Consider the following 21,433-nt stretch of genomic DNA (forward strand, 5'->3'; position numbering starts at 1 on the left):
CGTCAGCCATATGAACAGTCATCCCTGTCTACATGGCAAAGTCACAATAAAAACCCTGGACATAAAGGCTTAGGTGAGTGTCCCTGGCTGGCGATGCTCTGTGCATATTGTCACATGTCATGTCAGGAGGAGTTACTGCTGTCTGTGATTCTACTGGGAGGGGATAATTGGAAACTCCCCGTTTGGAATTCCCTGGACCCTGCCCATGCTCTTCTCTTGGCTGACTTTAATCGATTTCCTTTTGCTCTAATGAGACATAACATGAGGATAACAGCTTTCAGTGAGTTCTGTGAGTCCTACTAGTGAACTGTCAAAACAACGTGGTCGGGGACCCCTGAACGTGCAGCTGAAGTTAGAAGTGAGGGCGATCTTGTGCACAGCTCCCTAGTTACTGAGGACTGCTGGGTCAAAGGCTGTGCAGGCTGTTTGCAGAGAGAGTATGGCTAAGAGGGGCGATTCCTGGTCACACTGCCTGGTTTGAATCTAATGCTGCCACTTACCTGCCATGTAATCTCAGCTAAGTTGCCTCCCTCCCCTAAGCGTCACTTTCTACACCTGAAAAATGGGGATATTACCTTAGACAATTCACACAGAAATGAAAACCAGTACCACATGTTCTCACTTATAAGTGGCAGTTAAATGATGAGAACACATGGACACATACAGGGGAACATCAGACACTGGGGCCTACTTGAGAGTGGAGAGTGACAGGAGGGAGAGGAGCAGAAAAGATAACTATTGGGTACTAGGCTTGGTACCTGGGTGATAACTATTGGGTACTAGGCTTGGTACCTGGGTGATAACTATTGGGTACTAGGCTTGGTACCTGGGTGATGGCTATTGGGTACTAGCCTTGGTACCTGGGTGATGAAGAAATCTGTACAACAAACCTCCATAACATGAGTTTACCTATATAACGAATGAACAAACGAATGAATGAATGAATGAATGGGTGAATGGCTACCACCCACACTGCACCTGGGGTTCTTCCTTTCGCTGTCCCAGATACTCCCACAGACCCTCCAGGACCTGACATCCTGCAGGACTGACTTCCTCATGATTCTAGATGAGGCTGTGACTCTCTGGGGCCAGACCAGGAGTGACCAGTTCCCAGGTGTAAACAGTAGTGCACAAAGAAGCACCTCAGGGTGGGAGGACCTTAGCCCCTCATGGGTGTCCCATGCCTCCGATGTCCCCAGAGGTCCTAGTCCAGGCTCTAGTGTTCGAGGGAGGCTGTGAGGGGAGAGGAAGTACGTGGTCTCTGCTCCTCATATGCGTCCCTCTGGGCAGGTCTCTGAGGTCTCCCTCTGCTCTGTGCAGAGGGGGATGAGCTCTGACCACGTGTAGGTCTGAGGTTTTTCTTCTGTGAACTGCCAAGTCCTCCTGCTTCTCCTCAGCCTCCAGCAGACTCTCAAACCTTCCCCTCCACTCCCTTCCTCTTCTCTCACTGTACAGGGAGCCCAGGATCCCTCTGCCTAAGAGCCACTGCAGCCTCCGCCGTGGGTAGGTGAATGGGCCACGGGGAGAGGGACTCTGGGGCTGGACTGAACTGACCCTTGTTCTCCACTGGAGCCCTGGCTCAGGATGTGGTTTTCCAGCTGGAAGTGCAGGAGCATGGGACTGTGCAGGACTGTCTGTGCACCCTCATGCCTTGCTAATTCTCCTACCTCCACCCTCCTACACCAATAACTCTGTTCATGACTACTGGTTCCAGGAAGGAGCCAAAGAATTCTGGGATGCTCCAGGGGCCACGAACCACCCAAACTGAAAAGTGGAGGAGAGCCTGGGCCTATTTTTCCTCTTCAGGAATCCCCAGAGGAACAACTGCTCCCAGAGTATCATAGATGCCAGGGGGGGTGAGCAATGCTTCATATTTCTTTCAGATGGAGAGAGGAAGTACCAAATACAGTTTAAAATCTCCCCAGTCCTCTCTGTGTGTGACAGGTGGGAAGCCAGCTCCAGGACTGACCACAGGGGAAAGTCAAAGGGGCTGCAGGGCAGGGCTGGGACAGGGCCCCTGTCCTGGGAGGGAGTTGGGCATAACCTATGTGGGGGCTCAGAGGAGGAGCTAGACCAGAGCCCAAGCTTCCCTCAGGGCTGTGCCCTGGACCTACCCTCTTGATCCTGCGTGCCCCGCATCTCCTCAGTAACCCTGATTCATACACCCAACGTTCTCATCCTGTAGACCCTGGAGCCCAGCCACCTCTGAAACCTGACTTCATCTGTGTGCTGGGTCTATAAGCAGGGGACACCTCCTTATCATCTCCTGGGTGTCAGCTGCCCCCACTTCCCTGAGCCCCAGGACCTCCCATTCCTGGTGTGCACAATCACCCCGAGGCTCCAGGACCCTGGCACCAACCTCACTTGTCAGGTGAAGTTTCCCAGAGCTGGTGTCACTGCAGAGAGGCCACACCTTCTAGCTGCACAGGGCCCTCAGTTCCACAAGCCCTGCCTGTGTTTCCAGCACCAGGCCCCTTACTAACAGGAGCTGGGGTGGCCCAGGGCTCCTCTGCCCCGTCGTTCATTAGGGAACTTCCCAAGGAAGGAGACAGAGTCTGTCACACTCTCCCCTTTGTCTCTACCCCCAGAAAGGAGGAGATGCTCCTGGTGTGGTCGTTGTGCTCATTCATTAAACATCACCTCCCCCACCTCGGGGAACCCCTCCCCATCTCTCATGCCTCTTGGGTCCTCCGCCCGTCCTTCCTGAGTCCCAGCCCTGGCAGGACCAACCCTCCCAGGAACCTAGAAGCTGTAATGGCCAGACAGCGCCTGCTTCCCTGGGTGTGAACAGTGGTGTGGGAGGGAAAGGCTGTGGGCAGAGAGCCCGCAGCTGTGGGTTGGGACCTCCCTGCTGCATGCAGCCCCCACTGAAGACCCCGTCTGGAAAGTAGAATTGGCTCCTCAAGAGCTCTGATAGCTCTGGCAGCGTGGGGCAAAGGTCCTCTTTTGTGGTCAGTTATTTTTCTGATCTTACCCCTTGGATCCCTTTGGGGCCTCCTCTAGGGCCCTGCGACACCAAGGCTCTGTGATTCTCACCCTAAAGAAGCTCACACTGCAGCTGCTGCTGCCCCTGCTATGGGCGGCAGAGTGGGCCTCGGGGAGAGGGGCCATGGGTCTGGGCTGGGCTGACACCCATTTCCCCACAGAGGCCCTGGCTCAGGATGTGAGGTTGAGGCTGGAAGTGCCAGAGTCAGTGACGGTGCAGGAGGGTCTCTGTGACTGCACACTGCTCCATCTTCCACCCCCATGGGTCCCTGTATGACCCTAGCCCTGTCCACGGCTGCTGTCCCAGAAAGGGGACGATTTCCATCAGGATCCTCAAGAGGCCGGAAGCAATCTAGGTGGAAAAGAGCGGGAGGAGACCCAGGGCCGATTCCACCTGCTTCAGACCCCAGGCCAGAACCTGCTTTCTGGACGTCAGAGGTGCACAGAGGGGAGACGCAGGGAGATCTATGTGAACTCTAAATTAGACAGAAATGCTCTAAGTGCATGTGACAGGTAGGGAATGAGGTCAAGAAAGGACACACGAATGGGGGTCCCAGGGCAGTGAAGTTGACACGTCAAATTAACTGTCACATGCCCAAGGAGGCAGCGCTCAGCTCATGCACAGAGAGAAGCACACAGGTGCACACACTCTGCCTCGCCCTCACACACAGGGTCTCTGTCTCTCTCGCTCTGTTAAAACCTTCAGTTAAAAGCTTCAATTAACATTTTAATATGATCCTTTCGATACAGCAGGTAGAAAATACAGTGAGACAAGTAAGCCTCCAACTTTACCTTTTTGTATTAGCTGTGATTCGTGTTCGCTCCTGTTTTGGGTATCTACCACTGCACGTCAAACCACCCAGACGGCGGGGAGCGTACTGAAAGTCGCCTCTGCCATTCAGTGCATAGCGTTAGAGCTCATTCTGACCAAAATGTCTTTCTCTGTAAACACTCTTGCTGTGATCAAGGGAGTGCACTACCGAATTGCAGGGTCACCAGGAACTTCCTGAAATGACAGCTCGGTGAGTTCTCGTTCCCTGGGTTGACTTTTTTTTCTTCATGATTGAAAAATAACTTCAGTACACAGAATTTTAATAACCCATGTAATATCCCAAACAACTTCTTAGAAATTGCAAAGTATTCTTGGCTGGGCATGGTGGCTCATGCCTGTATTCCCAGCACTTTGGGAGGCTGAAGTGGGTGAATTACCTGAGGTCAGGAGTTCAAGACCAGCCTGACCAACATGGTGAAACCTTGTCTCTACTAAAAATACAAACATTGGCCGGGTGTGGTGGTGAATGCCTGTAATCCCAGCTATTCTGGAGGCTACAGCAGAAGAATAGCTTGAACCTGGGTGGTGGAGGTTGCAGTGAGCCGAGATTGTGCCACTGCACTCCAGCCTGGGCGACAGAGCAAGACCCTGTCAAGAAGGAAAGAGAGAGAGAAGGAAGGAAGGAAGGAAGGAAGGAAATAGAAGAAGGAGGAAGGGAGGGAGGGTTATAGATTTATAAAACATTACACTGCTAATTTGGCTGGATCAACAACAATAAATCAGTACTAAGACCTTGACGCACTCAAGATTTTAAAAAAAATTAGAACAGGATAGCCACAAAGGACCACTCAGGAATGACTGTTCTTTGGATCAAGATATTCTCCAATATGCAATGAATTCATAGTAACCCAAATTGTATAGATGTATAGATTTGTAAATCTGTAAAACACCGCTTGCTGCAAGCCGTCTGATTTGTGTAGGTACCTTTGCTCCGTTGGTCCCAAATGAGCTGTTCATTCCCTTCAGACTCCAAATAGATAAGTGAAAGCCAGTTACCAAGTTCTAGCCTGATGAGAGGAGCCTCATGGGAGAAACCTGGTCTTCCTTTTCTGGGTATCGTCGGCAGTCGCCTGAATCGGTAGCTGAGGAAGGGATTCATCAGGGGAGTGAGGGGGACTCCCAAAGACAGACTTCGTCCTTTCCCATTGCAGCCTCTGCCCCCTCGAGGGCTTCTCATTTTTCCGTCTCTCCATGTCTGTTTTGTCTGTTGCATTTTGAATGGATTCAAGTGCCAAACAACCGCGGTGAAAGTGAAAAACAGACAACCCTCCAGGCACAGGAAGGGCAGCACATGACAATTATTGGAGGTAGAAATTTACTGCATTCAGTCCGCTGTCCTCGGATGCAGGAGACGAAGTCCACAGAGATTCCGAGCATGGGCTTGGGATGGAGCTGTCTACATCATAGTAAAAAGCACAGAAAACGGGATTATTTTCTCCTACACAACTGCTCACCCATGGGCAGTGGTGACCCGTTTTGCAAGCACGTCTTTTGCAAGTACGGCAGTGGTGAGCACGCTCTGACTTTGCAGCCCGTGGGCTAGTTCCGGTTCTTGGCTTTGCCTCAAAAAAGAATTTGAGAGGGAGTCCGAAGTAAAAGTAAGCAAGACAGTTAACTGCAAAGTGCAGGTGCCCTCTGACAGCTGATCAGAGCGGCCGCTCCAAGGAGACAGCGCTGACTGAGCTGGGGAAACCCCCTTTAGGGGAGTCTTCCATGATTCCTCAGGCAGGGGTGGGAAGGGGTGGCTCTTAAGCGTGTTCTGGGTGGTCTCTTGGGCCCGCATGCGCAATGGCTGTCCATGCTAGTGCACACGTCGCATGTCTCATTAGCACCTTCAGTCTCCACCCAGGGGAGACTATTGTGCTGACCTATGCTCAGCCCCCTGGGTGGAGACTATTGTAATGAGCATAAGTCAACCCAAGGTCACTAAGCACGAGTTTCTGCACCTGCGCGAAGGTGGGGACTTTCCCTTCTGCCCTTCTACCTCCTGGCTCCAGGATGTTCTGACCACGAGCCCAGGATGCGGTTTGTGCGCTGTCGGGCGGTTCGCGCGCTGTCGGGCGGTTCGTGCGCTGTCGTCGGGCGGTTCGCGCGCTGTCGTCGGGCGGTTCGCGCGCTGTCGGGCAGTTTGTTCTCTCCCTCTATTTGGCAAGTTTGCTCCTCTTTAAGGGAAGCCATGACCCGCCTGTCTAACCTGCTTCCGCTTGATACAGCAGCACTTGGGGCAGGTGTAGATCACTTCCTGGGGCTGCAGCTGCACACTCTCCGTGTATTCTTTTGTAGCCTTTCCTTTGGGTACCACCCTGGGGTCAGCGAGCGTGGTTCTCAGCTGGGACAACCGGCAAACACCACCAAGAGGTTAAGATGTCCTCATTGACCACAGAGCACCAGAAGTCTTTGGAAGGCAGCAGCATGACAGACGTCACTACAAAGTCTGCATGGAAGACCAGAAGCCACATCATGACTTCAGATATACTATCTTAAGCCATATCATGACTATCAGAGATAACACCGTAGTCATCGCAGTGACCCAGACCCCATCTGCCACATCAGCCTCAGAGAAAGAGGAGAATGACAAAGAGTCATCATTGTCATTTTCAGTCAGGAGGGGAGGATGCTCAGTGTCCCGGAGCCTGTGTCCTGATGGCCGCATGGCTTCCCTGACGCACCCTCGGGTGCAGGCGGCCGGTGCATCTGCATAAGGGGGACACCCACAGACACCTGACACTGGCTGTGCAGGAATTCCAGGGAGAGCATATCAGGATCTGATGCACAATGCTTGGGTGTTTTAGCACCAAGTGTGTAAGATCTGCTCACTAATGATTTCTAAACATCACTTGAACACTTTGTGCCTTTTCTTCGGGATCTAAGGTGCATGCTGTCGTGTGTGATAGGATCTGAGTCCCAGGCGGGGTTGGCCGGCACTGCAGCTCCTCCCTGCCCGCTGCATCACCAAGGCCGGGACGCCTCATGCAGCCACATTCATGGCTGAGCCAGAGTGGACCCGGAGCTCCTCTCTGTCCCTTCCATGCCACCGGCCAGTCAGAGGGAGGTGACCGCCAAGCAGATGCTGGAGCCCAGAGCGGCATGGCCCCTGGAAGTCTCACCCAGTTTTTAAATTCCTGGTCCTGTTTTACGACCAGCTGCTTTTACCCTCAACAGGTTACTCTTTCCTTGCACCATTAAAATATTTCTCAGCAAGGCCATTTTGAATGGCTGCAGGGCATGCTGGTATAATCCTAAAGCCAAGTTTGTATGACAGTGTCCTTGCTGGAGTTCAGCTTGTTCCTAAAGTCACTGTTAGTAGTATATACAAAAGTTCTCTGAAAAGGACTTTTGGAGGAAAAACACTTTATTCCAGTCATCAGTTTGCAAACCACAGAGGCTCGGCGTCTGGAGGGCAGTGGCATGATCATGGTTCACTGCAGCCTCAACACTCCGGGCTCAGACAGTCCTCCCACCTCAGCCTCCCAATGGCTGGTACCACAAGCGTGCACTACTCTGCTTAGCTAATTGTTTTTTTCTGGTAGAGACAGAGTCTGCCTGTGTTGCCCAGGCTGATCTCAAACTCGTGGACTCCAGCAGTCCTCCCACTTCAGCCTCCCTGAGTGCTGAGATTATAGGCTTGAGCCACTGTGCCCAGCCAGTTCTTTCCATTTTAAAAAAATATATAGACAATTTTTCCCAGAAGCATATTATGGGATAGGCATAACTTTCAGAGCAGTTTATGTTCACAGATTGAGCAGAAGGTCCAGAGATTCTCCATATACCAGGTGCCCCCACACACGCATAGCCTCCCCTATTCCCAGCATCTCCCCCAGAGTGTACATTTGTCATATTTGATGAACCTACATTAACACGTTATTAGCACTCAGAGTCCATCGTTTATATCAGGGTTCACTACTTTGTATACACACCAGCATGAACAGCTTTTGCCTAGTCCCATCTGTAGATCCGTAATGAATCCCAGCAGTAGACTCGTGTGGGAAAGAAATGAACCTTGCCCAGAGAAAAATCTGGCCTTCAGGAGCACCTTATCCAAAACCCTATCTCTTCGGTCAGGAATAGCATCCAAAGCCCCGGGGGCAGGAGGCAGCCTGGGGAGCAGACCCAAGGGGCTCACAATCCATTTCTGGAGCTCAGCTTTGTACCTTCTTATCAAGAGAGCAGAATGTCACAGCTCCTCCCAAAGCAAAGTCCTACCTGGTGCAGCCAGAGTGGACACTAATGAACAGCCACTCCGCCCGTTTATCAGGCCTGGAGACCAAATGAAATGTTAACCTGGAATCTTTGAGGAGCTGTACCCAAGGTGGAGGTTCTAACAGTGCCCTTACCCGCATCCTTGGGGCCCTGTCCAAGCAAACCCCAGCGCCTCAAACGCATTACACCACTAGGGGGAGCCATAGAATTGCACAATGCATCAACCCTAATCTTTGTCTACAACCTCCTGGTAGGGGTAAGAAGTGGATAGAGAAGGTGAGAGGCAGGAGGCCCCAATCAGCTTCCAGAGAAGATGAGAGTGGAATGGAAAAAAAAAAAAAGCATTAACAATAGCAATAACATTACGAATAACCTCAGATAATAGCTACTTCCTGTAGTTGTCATTCCTGTTCGGTGAGATTATAAATCTTTGTTTTGGGTTTTCTTTTTTTTTTCCCGAGGGAGTTTAGCCCTTGTTGCCCAGGCTGGAGTGCAATGGCGCGATCTCGGCTCACTGCAACCTCCGACTCCCGGGTTCAAGCGATTCTGTCGCCTCAGCCTCCCAAGTAGCTGAGATTACAGGCACCCACCACCATTGCTCAGCTAATTTTTGTGTTTTTAGTAAAGGTGGGGGTTTCCCCATGTTGGCCAGGCTGGTCTCGAACTCCTGACCTCAGGTGATCCAGCCGCCTCAACCTCCCAAAGTGCTGGGATTACAGGCGTGAGCCACTTTGCCTGGTGAGATTGTAAATCTTGACATAGGTTAGTCTCTGAGTGACAGTGTTGGAGTCAGGTGTCAGAAAGCATTTGGGGGTCAAAGAGGATGGAGGAGATTGGTGCAGGGATCTCTGCAACTCTCTGGGTGAGCAGCAGAGGGCGCCCTGAGCAGGGCAGGGAATGTTGTTGGATACACGGATGTAAGGGGGCATCATGGTGCCGTGGGAAGTCCACCGACTCTGCCTCAGAAGGGAAATTACTTGATCTCTGTGTGCCTCAGTGTCCTTATCTGCAAAGTGGACATCAACTCCTACCTTTATGAGCCTGAGAACAAAATCCAGGCAGAATAAATGAACAACCACAGGAACAATAACAGACAAGGACAAGAGCCAAAAGCAAACGGAAAGATGAGCCCCTCTAGCATCAGACCCCGAAATCCAGCCACAGTGAAAGCCAGGTCTACCCTTCAGATTTCCCAAACAACAGAAATCAAAGCTTTTTTTCATTAAAAGCAAAAAAAAAAAAAAAGAAAAATGCCATAACATTGGATAGAAACAACTATGATTTTTAACGTGAACATGAATTCTCTTCTTGTGGTTCCTGGACACTGCCTGTCGGATGAATTAGTGAGAGAGGCAGTGAGAGCTGCTACAAAGCCCTATAGAGCTGGAGATAACGCAGCACATGACCAATGGCTATGAGCGTTAGAAAGCCTGTGCTGGGCCAGGTGCAGTGGCTCATATCTGTAATCCTAGCACTTTGGGAGGTCAAGGCGGGCGGATCATTTGAGCCCAGGAGTTGGAGACCAGCCTGGGCAACATGGCGAAACACCATCTCTAAAAAACAGGAAAAAAGAGAAAACCTGTCCTGATAAATAATGATGACAACTCCACATGCAAATCTTTCTCCGGAGAGGGCACATTCCCATCCACTCAGTGCTGCTCATCCTCCTTAAGGAATTGAATGAAGCTGGGCTTGATGGCTCACACCTGTAATGATTCCAGGTTAACATTTCATTTGGTCTCCAGGCCTTGAAGGCTCACACTTTGGGAGGCTAAGGTGGCAGGATTACTTGAGGCCAGGAGTTCGAGACCAGCCTGGTCAACATAGCAACACCCCCATCTCTACCAAAAATTCAAAATAATAGTGGGATGTGGTGGCACACAACTGCAATTCCAGCTACTTGGGAGGCTGAGGCACAAGAATCTCTTGAACCAAGGAGGTTGAGGCTGAAGTAAATTAAGATCATGCCGCTGCACTCCTGCCTAGGTGAAAGAGAGAGATTCTGTCTCGAAAAAAAAGAAAGAAATCAAATGAGCTTTTGCCCAGTGAGGAAAGATTTCTCATATGCAAATTCATGTACTCTTATTCATCAAAAGTTATTTTCTATACACTTCACATTCTCATTGACTACAAAGAGAAATTCCTTGTACATATCAAAGGTTGATTAACTCACACACTATGCTTGAACATCCCTATGTGTTTCACCATGGGGTGGTTCCCTGGCCACCTGACGTTTTGAGCTTAAATCTTCCTTGGAGAAGTCAGAATAACCTCAAATAAGATCATAATTTCCCACTAATTCCATGTGCAGCCTCATATGTTTTCTCTGTTTCAACTTCAAAGTGTTATTTATTTTAGTTCCAAAATGATGCGTTTCTTATTTTCATTTAGAAACAAGGACTAGAATCTAACTGTTGGACAGAAGTCAGAGATGGAAATTCTTGTAAAAAATTATACCTTTCGGCTGGGCGCGGTGGCTCAAGCCTGTAATCCCAGCACTTTGGGAGGCCAAGGGGGGCAGATCACGAGGTCAAGAGATCGAGACCATCCTGGCCAACATGGTGAAACCCCGTCTCTACTAAAAATACAAAAATTAGCTGGGCGTGGTGGCGTGCGCCTGTAGTCCCAGCTACTCGGGAGGCTGAGGCAGGAGAATTGCTTGAACCCGGGAGGCGAAGGTTGCAGTGAGCTGAGATTGCGCCACTGCACTCCAGCCTGGCGCCTGGTGACAGAGTAAAACTCTATCTCAAAACAAACAAACAAACAAACAAACAAAAAACCATACCTTTCTTTGTCAATATGCCCAATGCACCCTCAGAATCATTCTTACCATGTATATTAAGTGTGGGAATAGGTCGATGGGGGTTTGAGCCTTGAACTTCCGGGGATTTGAACCCAGAAGTTCAAATTCCAGTTAACCTATTTGCTCATAAAAAAATGGAGGAAAAAGCTGGATGTGGCTCCTCGTGACTGTCAGGAAGATGCTGTGGGAGCCTACAGGACGGAGATGCTGCTCTCCCTGTCAGCTGCAGGGACGGCATAAGCCATGAGCTGGGGAGACTTCACTTGCATGAGCATTGCTACCCAGAGAATGAAGATGGCTCAGACACCTACAGCTCACCACGAACAGAGCAAGAAACAGCACCTCGGGGTCACATTGGACATCAGTAATGAGCTGCTCTTGACCTGAGTTAGGGGATGTTCCCAGACTCCCCACTGCCTGGGCCAAAAATTAAACAAACAACACTTTAAAAAACAAAACCCTTCTTTTCCAGATTAAGCTGTTGGTTTTCATTTCTGTTTCTTGCAATTAGAAAAAGTGAGCCTATTGAAAAATGAGCAGAGGCTTTGCTGTAAGAAATTTCTCTATGGATATGTTTTGTTCTGCAGGATTATTCGTTGATCTAACTCATGGCATTGGAACTCTTGTGCATTGCTGATGCGAAAGTAAAACAGTGAAATTGGTCTAGAGAGTAGTAGCGGGGTTTCTCAAAAAAAAATTAAAAATAGAATGATCTCATGACCCAGCGATTTCACTTTCGGGTATGTCTCCCAAAAGATCAGAAGCAGAAACTTGAGCACATTTTTACACGTCTGTGTTCACAGAAGCATATTCACAGTGGCTAAAAGGGAAAGCAACCCCAGCATTCCTAAAAAGAGAATGAATAAACAATGTGTGTTATATACATACAATCGAATGTTACTCAGCCTTAATACAGAAGAAGAAGCTGGGCCGGGACATGGTGGCTCATGCCTGTAATCCCAGCACTTTGGGAGGGCGAGGCAGGCAGATCACTTGAAGTCAGGAGTTCGAGACCAGCCTGGCCAACATGGTAAAACCCTTTCTCTACCAAAAATGCAAAAATTAGCCAGGCATGACGACCTGTGCCTGTAATCCCAGGTACTCGGGAGACTGAGGCAGGAGAATCACTTGGACCTGGGAGGCAGAGGTTGCAGTGAGCCTGGATCATGCCACTGCACTCCAGCCTGGGCAACAGAGTAAGAACCTGTCTCAATAAAAAACAAAAACAAAAATTAGCCAGGTGTGGTGGCAGGTGCCTATAATCCCAGCTACTCAGGAGGCTGAGGCAGGAGAATCACCTGAACCCAGGAGGCGGAGGTTGCAGTGAGCTGAGATCGCGCCATTGCACTCCAGCCTCGGTAACGAGAGCAAAACTCTGTCTCAAAAGAAAATAAAACAAACAAAGAAAAAAAGAAGAAGGAGAAGCTAGCAGGAGACACTAGCATGTGTTGCAGCGTGGATGAATCTTAAATATATTGTGCTAAGTCAGTCACAGCAGGACAAACACTATGATTCTATGTATAGGAGGTGTGTCGAGTAGGCAAATTCACAGACACAGAAAGTAGAACCATGCTTGCCAGGGCCTGTGATCAGGAAGGAATACGGAGTTTTCATCTCATTGGTGCAGTTTCAGTTTGGGAAGATGAAGAAACTTCTGGAGTTCAATCGTGGTGATTCATAAATGTGAGTGTACTTGGTGCCACTTCTCTGAACACTGAAAAATAGTTAACGTGGTAATTTTTTCTTCTGTATATATTGATTATATAAAGGAATAACTATGTGCCTACATTTCTAATTCTTTTCTAAATTAATATTTACATGGAACAGGCTTCAGACCCTTGCCACGGCACTTGTGGGGTTTACCCCCTACAAATGGTATGCATTTTTTTCTTCGTATGTTAAGGAGTCATTTTATTTATTTTATTCTGTGACCTCCCGTTTATAGTGTCTGCTCAGCTTTCCAGAGTGATTTTGCCCTTTATTGTTTATTCTTGGAGGCTCTCTTCAGTTTGAGAAATTACTGAATATCAGCAATACGCATTCCAAATACATATCCCAATATGCAATGTGGCTTTTTTCTTTCTTTCTTTCCTTGTTGGAGAAGGAGTCTGTCGCCCAGGCTGGAGTGCAGTGATACAATCTCAGCTCACTGCAACCTCCACCTCCCAGGTTCTAGTGATGCTCCTGCCTCAGCCTCTCGAGTAGCTGGGATTATAGGCACGCACCACCACAGGTGGTTAATTTTTTTTTTGGTATTTTTAGTAGAGACAAGGTTTCACCATGTTGGTCGGCCAGGCTGGTCTCAAACTCCTGATCTCAGGTAATCTGCCCACCTCAGCCTCCCAAAGTGCTGGGATTACAGGCGTGAGCCATCGCGCCCAGCCCCATGTGGCTTTTTCTTAGCCGTCCATGATTTTTCAACGTAAAGGGATCCATTTATTCCTGTAGCCACACTTCTCGATCTCTTTTATTGGTGCCAATTACCCCCATGCGGAATGTATTAAAACAAATCTCTAGCGGGTGCAATGGCTCACACCTGTAACCAGAGCAATGCGGGAGGTCAAGGCAGGTGGATTTTTGAGGTCGGGGGCTCGAGACCAGCCGGACCAACATGGTGAAACCCCATCTCTACCACAAATACAAAAATTAGCTGTGTGTGGTGGCACACGCCTGTAATCCCAGCTACTCAGGAGGCTGAGGCAGGAGAATTGCTTGGACCCAGGAGGTGGAGGTTGCGGTGAGCTGAGATCGCGCCACTGTACTCCAGCCTAGGTGACAAAAAAAAAAAAAAAACCCACAACTCCCTGCTTTTCCTCCTGTGTCTTGTGGCTAAATTCCACCCTCCACCCCCGCGTGTACACGCTGTCTCCCTCCAGCCCTGCAGGTCTCTTTGCATTTTCTGGAAGTGCTCAGGCTTTGGTCATCTTTCCACTTTCTGTTCCTTCTTAATGGAATGTGCTTCCAGCCCTCATTATCTAGCTACCCCTGCTTGTCCTTCATACTCTGCTTCATGTGTGAGGTAGGTGTGCCTCCTTCAGGAAGGCTTCCTGGATCACATAATTTACCTGGTCTCATGTACATTGCCATCCCCAAGGCTACTGGAGCGTGAGTCACCTCCACCACATGTCATGTGGCCTCGTGAGCTCCTGTTCCTAAGTCCTGCTACCAACCAGTCTCTGATTTCTGGGAGTGAGCGCCTCTCAGAGGCACAGTGATAAATTAGTAAACCGGTGTTAGGGGAGGACCTGGATAAAGAACAAGAAAGTTCAGGGAGAACCTGGAAGCTGAGGTGTCAGCGAGAGCATTGAAGAGGACGTGGAGTATGGGCCTAAACTGGCATCTCATCTGAGTGCCCTGTAAAGCCCGAGAGCCTCCCTCGGTGATTTCTGGGTCCCAGATCCAGCCAAAAAAGGCCTATCAGTGCAGAGACGAATCTAAACCATGCTATATAGAGAAATTGGGGCCTGAGCCAGGCTCTGATCCCAGGCTCACCCCTCTTCCTGGATCCATCTCACAGAGTGTTTCTATCAGTCTTTGCTTGTGAGTCTGAATCTGTTCCTCTATTTGGTCTCTTTAGGTGTCCTTCTTCTTTCTCTCAACCTCTTTGTCACTCTGACCCTCTGTCTCTTTTTCTCCAGCCTCCACAACCCTGAGAAATGGGTCATCTCTTCAGGTTCTGGAAGGACAGTCCCTGTACCTGGTCTGTGCTGTTGATAGCAATCCTCCCACCAAGCTGAGATGGGCCCAGGAGAACCTGATCCTGAGTCCCTCACAGCCCAACCCCGAGGTGCTGGAGCTTCCTCGAGTGCACTTCAGGGATGAAGGAGAATTCACCGGCCAAGCTCGGAACACTTTGGGCTCCCAGCAAGTCTCCCTGAGGCTCTTTCTGCAGAGTGAGTGTTAGGGGCTGCACGCCAGAACCCCTCCCTCCCAGCGACCTTTCCTCCCAGGTCTCTGAATGAGAAGTCCACTGGGCTCACCTAGAGAATAGGGCTATGCTCAGCTCAGCCTCAGCCTCAGCTGTGAGGCCAGGAATGTCTCTGGGGCCAGAGCCTTCTGTTTACTGCTGGTCAGTCTCGGCAGGGGATGAGGTGAGCCCTGGGCTGTTTTCTGACATGCAGGGATGCAGGAAGAACTGGTAGAAGCCGTGTCCAATTATCAGGAACAATAGGGAACTGTGGTTTAGCAAGTGAATCCACCTCATGCGCCTTTATGGAGGGAAATCGGGGCCCATGGCAGAGGTGGTTCTGGTGGCCATCGGGGAGGCTGCCGTGAAGATCCTGCTTCTCTTCCCTGCCTTATCATCCTCAGGTGAGCACTGCCGCAGGGAGCAAAGGGAGGTGGGGGGAAGGCAAAGGACACAAGGCTGAATGTGAGTCCCAGTGCTGGAGGGACCTGAACCAGTCAAGAGAGCCTGGGCCAGCAGAGGCTCAGCTGTGGTGAGAATTTCACACAGGACAATGTTTTCTGTACCCAACTTTGCTGCATGTCCAGGGTGAGAGGTTCCTTCCCTCATCTTGGAGGTCTTGGGATGGAACCTGCCCTTTCCACATCAGTCCCCCCCGCCCCTTAGCAGGGCACAGGGAAGTGAGTCTGCTGCCCCCTGCACCCTGATTGGCCACAATCACAGGCCCTTGTCTCTTCACACAGAGTGAAGTCCCACAGGAGGAAGGCGGCAAAGGCAGCTGCAGGTGTGGAGGCTGCAAAGGTTGTCAAAGGTTAATCTCTCAGGTGAGTGTTCAGGGCCTCTCACCCTCCAACATACCACTGGACACCTCCCCCTTGATGGCCCCCATGATTGCTCTGCTAGGTATGGTCCACCCATCTCCCTCCCTAAACCCTCTTCTTTTCCTGGGATCCCCAACCCACTGATGACACAGTGGTCCTGCCTCTTGTCACGGGTAAGTGACTATCTGGGGCCAGTGCACAGGCAGTAAAAAGAATTTACCAAGACAGTTATAGATTTAGAACTGCAGATTTATTAGAGAAAGTATGAAAATACATTCTAACAGGCAGGCCAGCAAGAGGGGAGCTGAGTGCAGGGACAAAGGCTTGTCCCAGCAAGCCTTTACAGGATGGTGCTTGTGCTGGAGAGGGCCGCGTGGAGTACAAGGTTGCGGTGAGGTAACTTGCACGTTTCTATCAGCTGAGGGTCTGGTGATAGCTGGGCACAGAAAAGTTATGAGTTATTTGTGCAGAGGGGCTACCTGTCCTGAACCGTGAAGGAAGGCAGGCTTGTAGCTTATTGGCTTTCTCTCTTTCTCTCTTTGCCTGCTCCCAGCAGCCTGACTCCTTTTCCTCATTAGGGCTTGACACTTCTTTTTTTTTTTTTCTTGAGAGTCTCTCTCTGTCACCAGGCTGGAGTGCAGTGGCGTGATCTCAGCTCACTGCAACCTCCACCTCCCAGTTTCAAGTGATACTCCTGCCTCAGCCTCCCGAGTAGTTGGGATTACAGGCGCCCACCACCATGCTTGGCTAATTTTTTTGTATTTTTAATAGAGACGGGGTTTTATCATATTGGCCAGGTTGGTCTCAAACTCCTGAGCTTGTGATCCGCCCAACTCAGCCTCTCAACTAATATGCTAGTTTATATTGTGAACTATGTACTGGGTTCTAGTGGAGGGAAGTTTCCCTGTGCCCTCAGAAGGTACAGTAATGAAGTTTACAAAACAGACAACAGGCAGATCATCAGGAGAAAAGAGATCAAGCTTCCTGCAGTCTCTGGGGCTGGGGGTTTCTGTTGCTGTCTTCAGAGGGATGAGCTCTAATTGTGTGTGGGTCTGAGGTTCCTCTTCTGGGCAGGGCTGAGGTCTCCAGCTCCTACCCAGCTCCCCATGAATCCCCGAAGCCCACCTCCCCCACTCCCCTCCCCTTTTCTGCTCACACAGTGAGCCCTGGCCTCAGAGTTGCTGCAGTGGCTGCGGCTGTCCCTGCAGTGGGCAGGTGAATGGTCCCGAGGGAGGGGCTGTGGGGCTGGGTGGAGCCGAACCTGTGTCTCCACAGGGGCCCTGGCTCAGAATCCAAGATTCCAGCAGGAAGTGCCCAACTTGGTGACAGCACAGGAGGGTCTGAGAGAGTGAGATGGGCGCTGCTCCATCTTCTACCTGACAAATGGTTGGAATGATTATACCCCAGCTGTGGCTACTAGCTCAGGAGTGGGGCCCCGGGTCTCTAGCCTCTCTCTGCATGACCCTTTCAGAAAGCTCATATCCTAGTCCTACCTCTGCCTGGAAGATGCCCATAAATTTCTGTCTGGTTCAGCCTGTTCTGAGCACAATTCACTCCCCATTGAGAGGCCCCGCCCCACCCATGTGAGTCAGCTCAGTCAGTGTCCTGGAAAGCTCTTTACACATCTCTGAATTTCACCCAAGTCTTCCCATGAGTCGGCGTTTTTGCAAACTTGACTTCTGGAAAATGTCTGAAATCCCCTGCTTCCTTCATTCCCATGGCCACAGTCCCACCTCAAGTCTCTAACTTTGCTCACCTGGACCCGGGTGACGCCTGGAGCTGCAGCAGCTTCCCTCCTGGGTCTTGCTCCCTCCAGCCAACCACAATTTGGGCCCCAAAGAGGGGTCTCTCTAACCAGATCTTTCCCTGTCCCTCCCCTACTCAGATCCTCCCCTGGCTCCTGTGGCCCAGGAGAAAGCCCAAGTGTGTTACCTGTCTTGGTTCCTAAGTGGCCAGAACCATGAGAGTGAACGTTCCCCCATGGTTCTGCACATCAAGGCCAGTTGTCCTGGGACATTCTCTCCACGTACTGATACGGCCGAGTCCTCCCCATGTTTCCATGCCCCTGTCCCGGGATCATTAAGGTGCCTCCCCACCCCTGCATGCTGGGGGTCTTCGCCCCTACTTATTCTTGCTTGCAATCCTGGTCTCGGAGAGGCTGTTTCCACTCCTAAGTCTGAGGCGGACACAGAGAGAGAGGAGGGCCTCTCAGTCCTGCCCCTCCAGCTCTTTCGGTTTCCCTAGTCCCACAGATTCTGGGCAATGCCCCATCTCTGCAGATGCAGGAGGGCAATCCCTGCACGTGGTCTGTGATGCTGACAGCAGCCCCTCTGCCAGGCCGAGCTGGTCCCAGGGCAGCCTGACCCTGAGTCCCCCGACTCCTTGCATCCCCAGGTCCTGGACCTGCCCCAGTTGGTTTTAGGGAATAGAGAATTCCCCCACTGGGCTCAGTCCCTGCTGGGCTCCTGCCACATCTCCCTGAGCCTGGCTGTGCAGGGTGAATGTTAACAGAACACCTGCTTCTGTTGGGGGTGGGGCAACTTAGGCAAGGGAAGAGTGGGCTGAGGACAGTCCCACCTCTGTTTTCCTTTCCCTAGCCCCACCCTGTACAGCCTGTTCCTGCTCCCACATTTCTGGAGAGCAGTCGAGCTCCTGGCTTCTGCCCCTCAACCTGCTCAGGGGAACCATAATGGGGGTGGCTTTCTTCTAACCTATGATGTCACCTGGATCTACTGCACAGGGGAGAAGCCCTCTCAAGTTGTCCTATAACTTGAGCCCTCAAATCCATGGGTGGCTTCACCATCCTCTCCTCCCCAGAGCACACCTTCCACATCACTGGTCTCTCCTCTCAGAACTGTGTTTCCCACACAGGCTCAGGGGCTCCCAAGGGGATAGGGCTGCTTGTGGTGACTGAGCTCCCCACCTCACAGCAGAGCTGAGGTCTGGGCTTCAGGGTCCCAGTGGGGGTGTCCTAAGACTCTCACCCTGCACATGACTGGAGCAAGGAGATCCTGGGTGCCTTGGTCCCACCTCCTGTGCAGAACAGCCTCTCTCCATCCCTCACCTTTGCTTCCCATACCTCTTCCTTATGGCTCTATAGGAATGGTTGTGAGGGTAGGTGAGGAAATAGATTGCTATGCGTTATCACTAATTCGAGTTATAATCCATACAGTATCTTGCTCTCCATGCTTACTTTAATCTGGTTTTGATAGGCCACTAATTCATCCCCATAATATGTTGGTATAAACTCCATATTCTTTGAGATGGAGTCTTGCTCTGTCACTGAGGCTGGAGTATAGTGGTGCACCATCAGCTCACTGCAACCTCTGCCTCCCGTGTTCAAGTGATTCTCCTGCCTCAGCCTCCTGAGTAGCTGGGAATGCAGGTGCCTGCCACCACACCTGGCTAATTTTTTTGTATTTTTAGTAGAGATGGGGTTTCACCATGTTGGCCAGGCTGATCTTGAACTCCTGACCTTGGGTGATCTGCCCGCCTTGGCCTCCCAAAGTGCTGGGATTACAGGTGTGACCCACAACGCCTGGCCTGGGTTGACCTTTTCGAGGCTCTTTAACTTTCACCCTCTCTTATGATAGGTCTAGTGTTCTCTTTATTCTAGGGCTGTTTTTATCTTCCTGGCTCTTGTTTTCCATCCACAGTAGAGGATCATTTCATGGATAACTCATGTTTTGGGAAGCAAGCGTCCTGCTGTTTTGTAAATAATAGGAGAGTAAAAGAAAAGTTAACAGATGGGGGGAATATCTGAAATGCACATATGTAGCAGGTGTCAGATCACAGACAGCTTTGGAATTTGACATAAGGAGTTGAATCTTATTTTGGAAAACTAATATTTCAAGTAAGTGTCATGTCACACTCAGACACCAGCAAGTAACTATTATATGTGATAATAAAGTGCTGCACTTGCAAAATTTTTTCTTCACTAGAAATTAGGGTGAATCTGCCGGGTGCGATGGCTCATGCCTGTAATCCCAGCACTTTGGGAGGCCGAGGTGGGCAGATCACCCAAAGTCAGGAGTTCAAGACCAGCCTGGCTGACATGGTGAAACTCCATCTCTACTAAAAATACAAAAATTAGCCGGGCGTGGTGGCATGCACCTGTAATCCCAGCTACTCGGGAGGCTGAGGCAGGAGAATTGCTTGAACTCGGGAGGCAGAGGCTGCAGTGAGCCAAGATTGCACCACTGCACTCCAGCCTGGGTGACAGAAAGAAAAAGAGAGAGAGAGAAAGAGAAAAATAAAAGAGAAATTAGGGTGAATCAAAGTTTCTCCTCTAGAGATACTTCACCCTCCTTCTTGCCCTGCAATGTGCTATTCTGACTTGAAGGGAAAGGATGGAGACCGGCTAAGAGTCCCTGAAATATACACTACCCCAACCCAGACAAAGCAAAGATGTATGACCTGAAAAGCCTTCGGGAGCGCATTTCTTATGTGGATATCACATACTTAATGTGCCTGGGTGGAAGTCATTTGAGAATAATGCTGTAAAGTGTGTGTGAATGTTTTGAAGAGTTTTATATTTTGGGGAGGGTGGGTTTGGGGTCAGGGAAGTGAGTTGACCATGGTGACTTCGGTTTTGCTTTAATTTGATTCCCCTGGAGGAGATTTTGTTCTGAGGTGCAGTAAAAAGTAGCCTTTTTGGAGAGTACTGTCTGCAAATGTGTCCCGAGTCTGGGATTTGTTCCCCTGGTAGCCTCCCGCCTGCAGGACCATGGACAGCGCGGGCTCCAGGGTCTGTGGCGCTGCGGCGCCTGTGCTGGGATTGTAGCGCCCTCTGGGGACGGCGTCCTGAACTGCGGCACAGCCCGAGGTGGGAGGAAGAACCCGGAACCAGCTCCGGAGCCCAAGGAATGCAAAGACGCTGGTCAAGGAAGGTTCAGGTGCCCATTCTCCCGGCAAAGCCTTCTGCGCTGGTCAGGGAAGGTACAAATCCCCCTTCTCCCCGGCAAAGCCTCCTGGGCTCCCTCGGGGTCTCAGCTGCAGCCACTCCTGGGCTCTCCATCCTCGCCGGGACCCTGGCCCTCGCCCCTCCCTCCTCAGGAAGCGGTCCTCGGGTCACACCTGCGCCCCCAAAGAGTGAGGTCCTGTCAGACCCCCCGCCTCTCCCTCCTGCACCTCCCGCCGTCCCCGCCCTTCCTCCCAGCGCCCACCTGTGCCTTCGTGCAGTTCCGGGGTCTGGAGCCTGGGTGGGGCTTTCTGAGTCCCTCCGTGTGGCATTAAGGATGAAGAGCAGGCGCGCACCTCCTGCTGAATGAAGGAGTGGCGGGGGCGGATGGCGGGCCTGGGGATCTGGCTTTGGAGGGAAGAAGCTCAGGGAAAACCCGAACCTTCTCAGGCGAGAAGACAAGCGTGAAGCTGACCAGAAACGAGTCCCGGGACCCCAGGCAGCCTCTCCAGTCCTGCCTGACCGAGGCTGGGAGGGCAGCTGGGGCAGGAAGGGCTGGGAGCAAGGGGAGGGGGCGGCGGGGGCTCTGGCCTCTCAGGAGAAGGAGACCACAGAAACCACAGGAACTTAGAAAAGTGAAGAGGGGGGAATGGGAGGGGGCAGCGATGTGGAGAAACCCGTGGGAGGAAGGAGACGGTGCTGCCCTCCTGGCTCCTGTCAGCATGGGTTTGAAATGCTCAAAGGCAGAGGTGGGACTGGGCCCAGGTTGGGGCCTTAGGGGTCAGCTCGTTAAGGACCCCCCCCCGGGGGAGCTCCCCTGGGGGAAGGAGGCTGGTGTCCCCAGAGAAGGCTCAGGTTACTTCACAGGGAAGCAGGGATCAAAGGGAAGGGCAAGCTGGGCGAGGTGGCTCACACCTGTAATCCCAGCACTTTGGGAGGCTGAGGCAGGCGGATCACCTGAGGTCACGAGTTCAAAACCAGCCTG

At 51.1% G+C, this 21,433-nt stretch overlaps 1 pseudogene; it reads left to right on the top strand.

Annotated features, from left to right (window-relative positions):
- The first annotated feature begins 1,189 nt into the window (after positions 1 to 1,189).
- On the top strand, positions 1,190 to 18,935 carry LOC110567829 (sialic acid-binding Ig-like lectin 13; annotated as a pseudogene).
- Positions 18,936 to 21,433: the final 2,498 nt, after the last annotated feature.

The sequence above is a fragment of the Aotus nancymaae genome, unplaced genomic scaffold (assembly GCF_030222135.1).
Source record: "Aotus nancymaae isolate 86718 unplaced genomic scaffold, 86718_ANA_hifiasm-v0.15.2.pri h1tg000028l, whole genome shotgun sequence".
NCBI classification, from domain to species: domain Eukaryota; kingdom Metazoa; phylum Chordata; class Mammalia; order Primates; family Aotidae; genus Aotus; species Aotus nancymaae.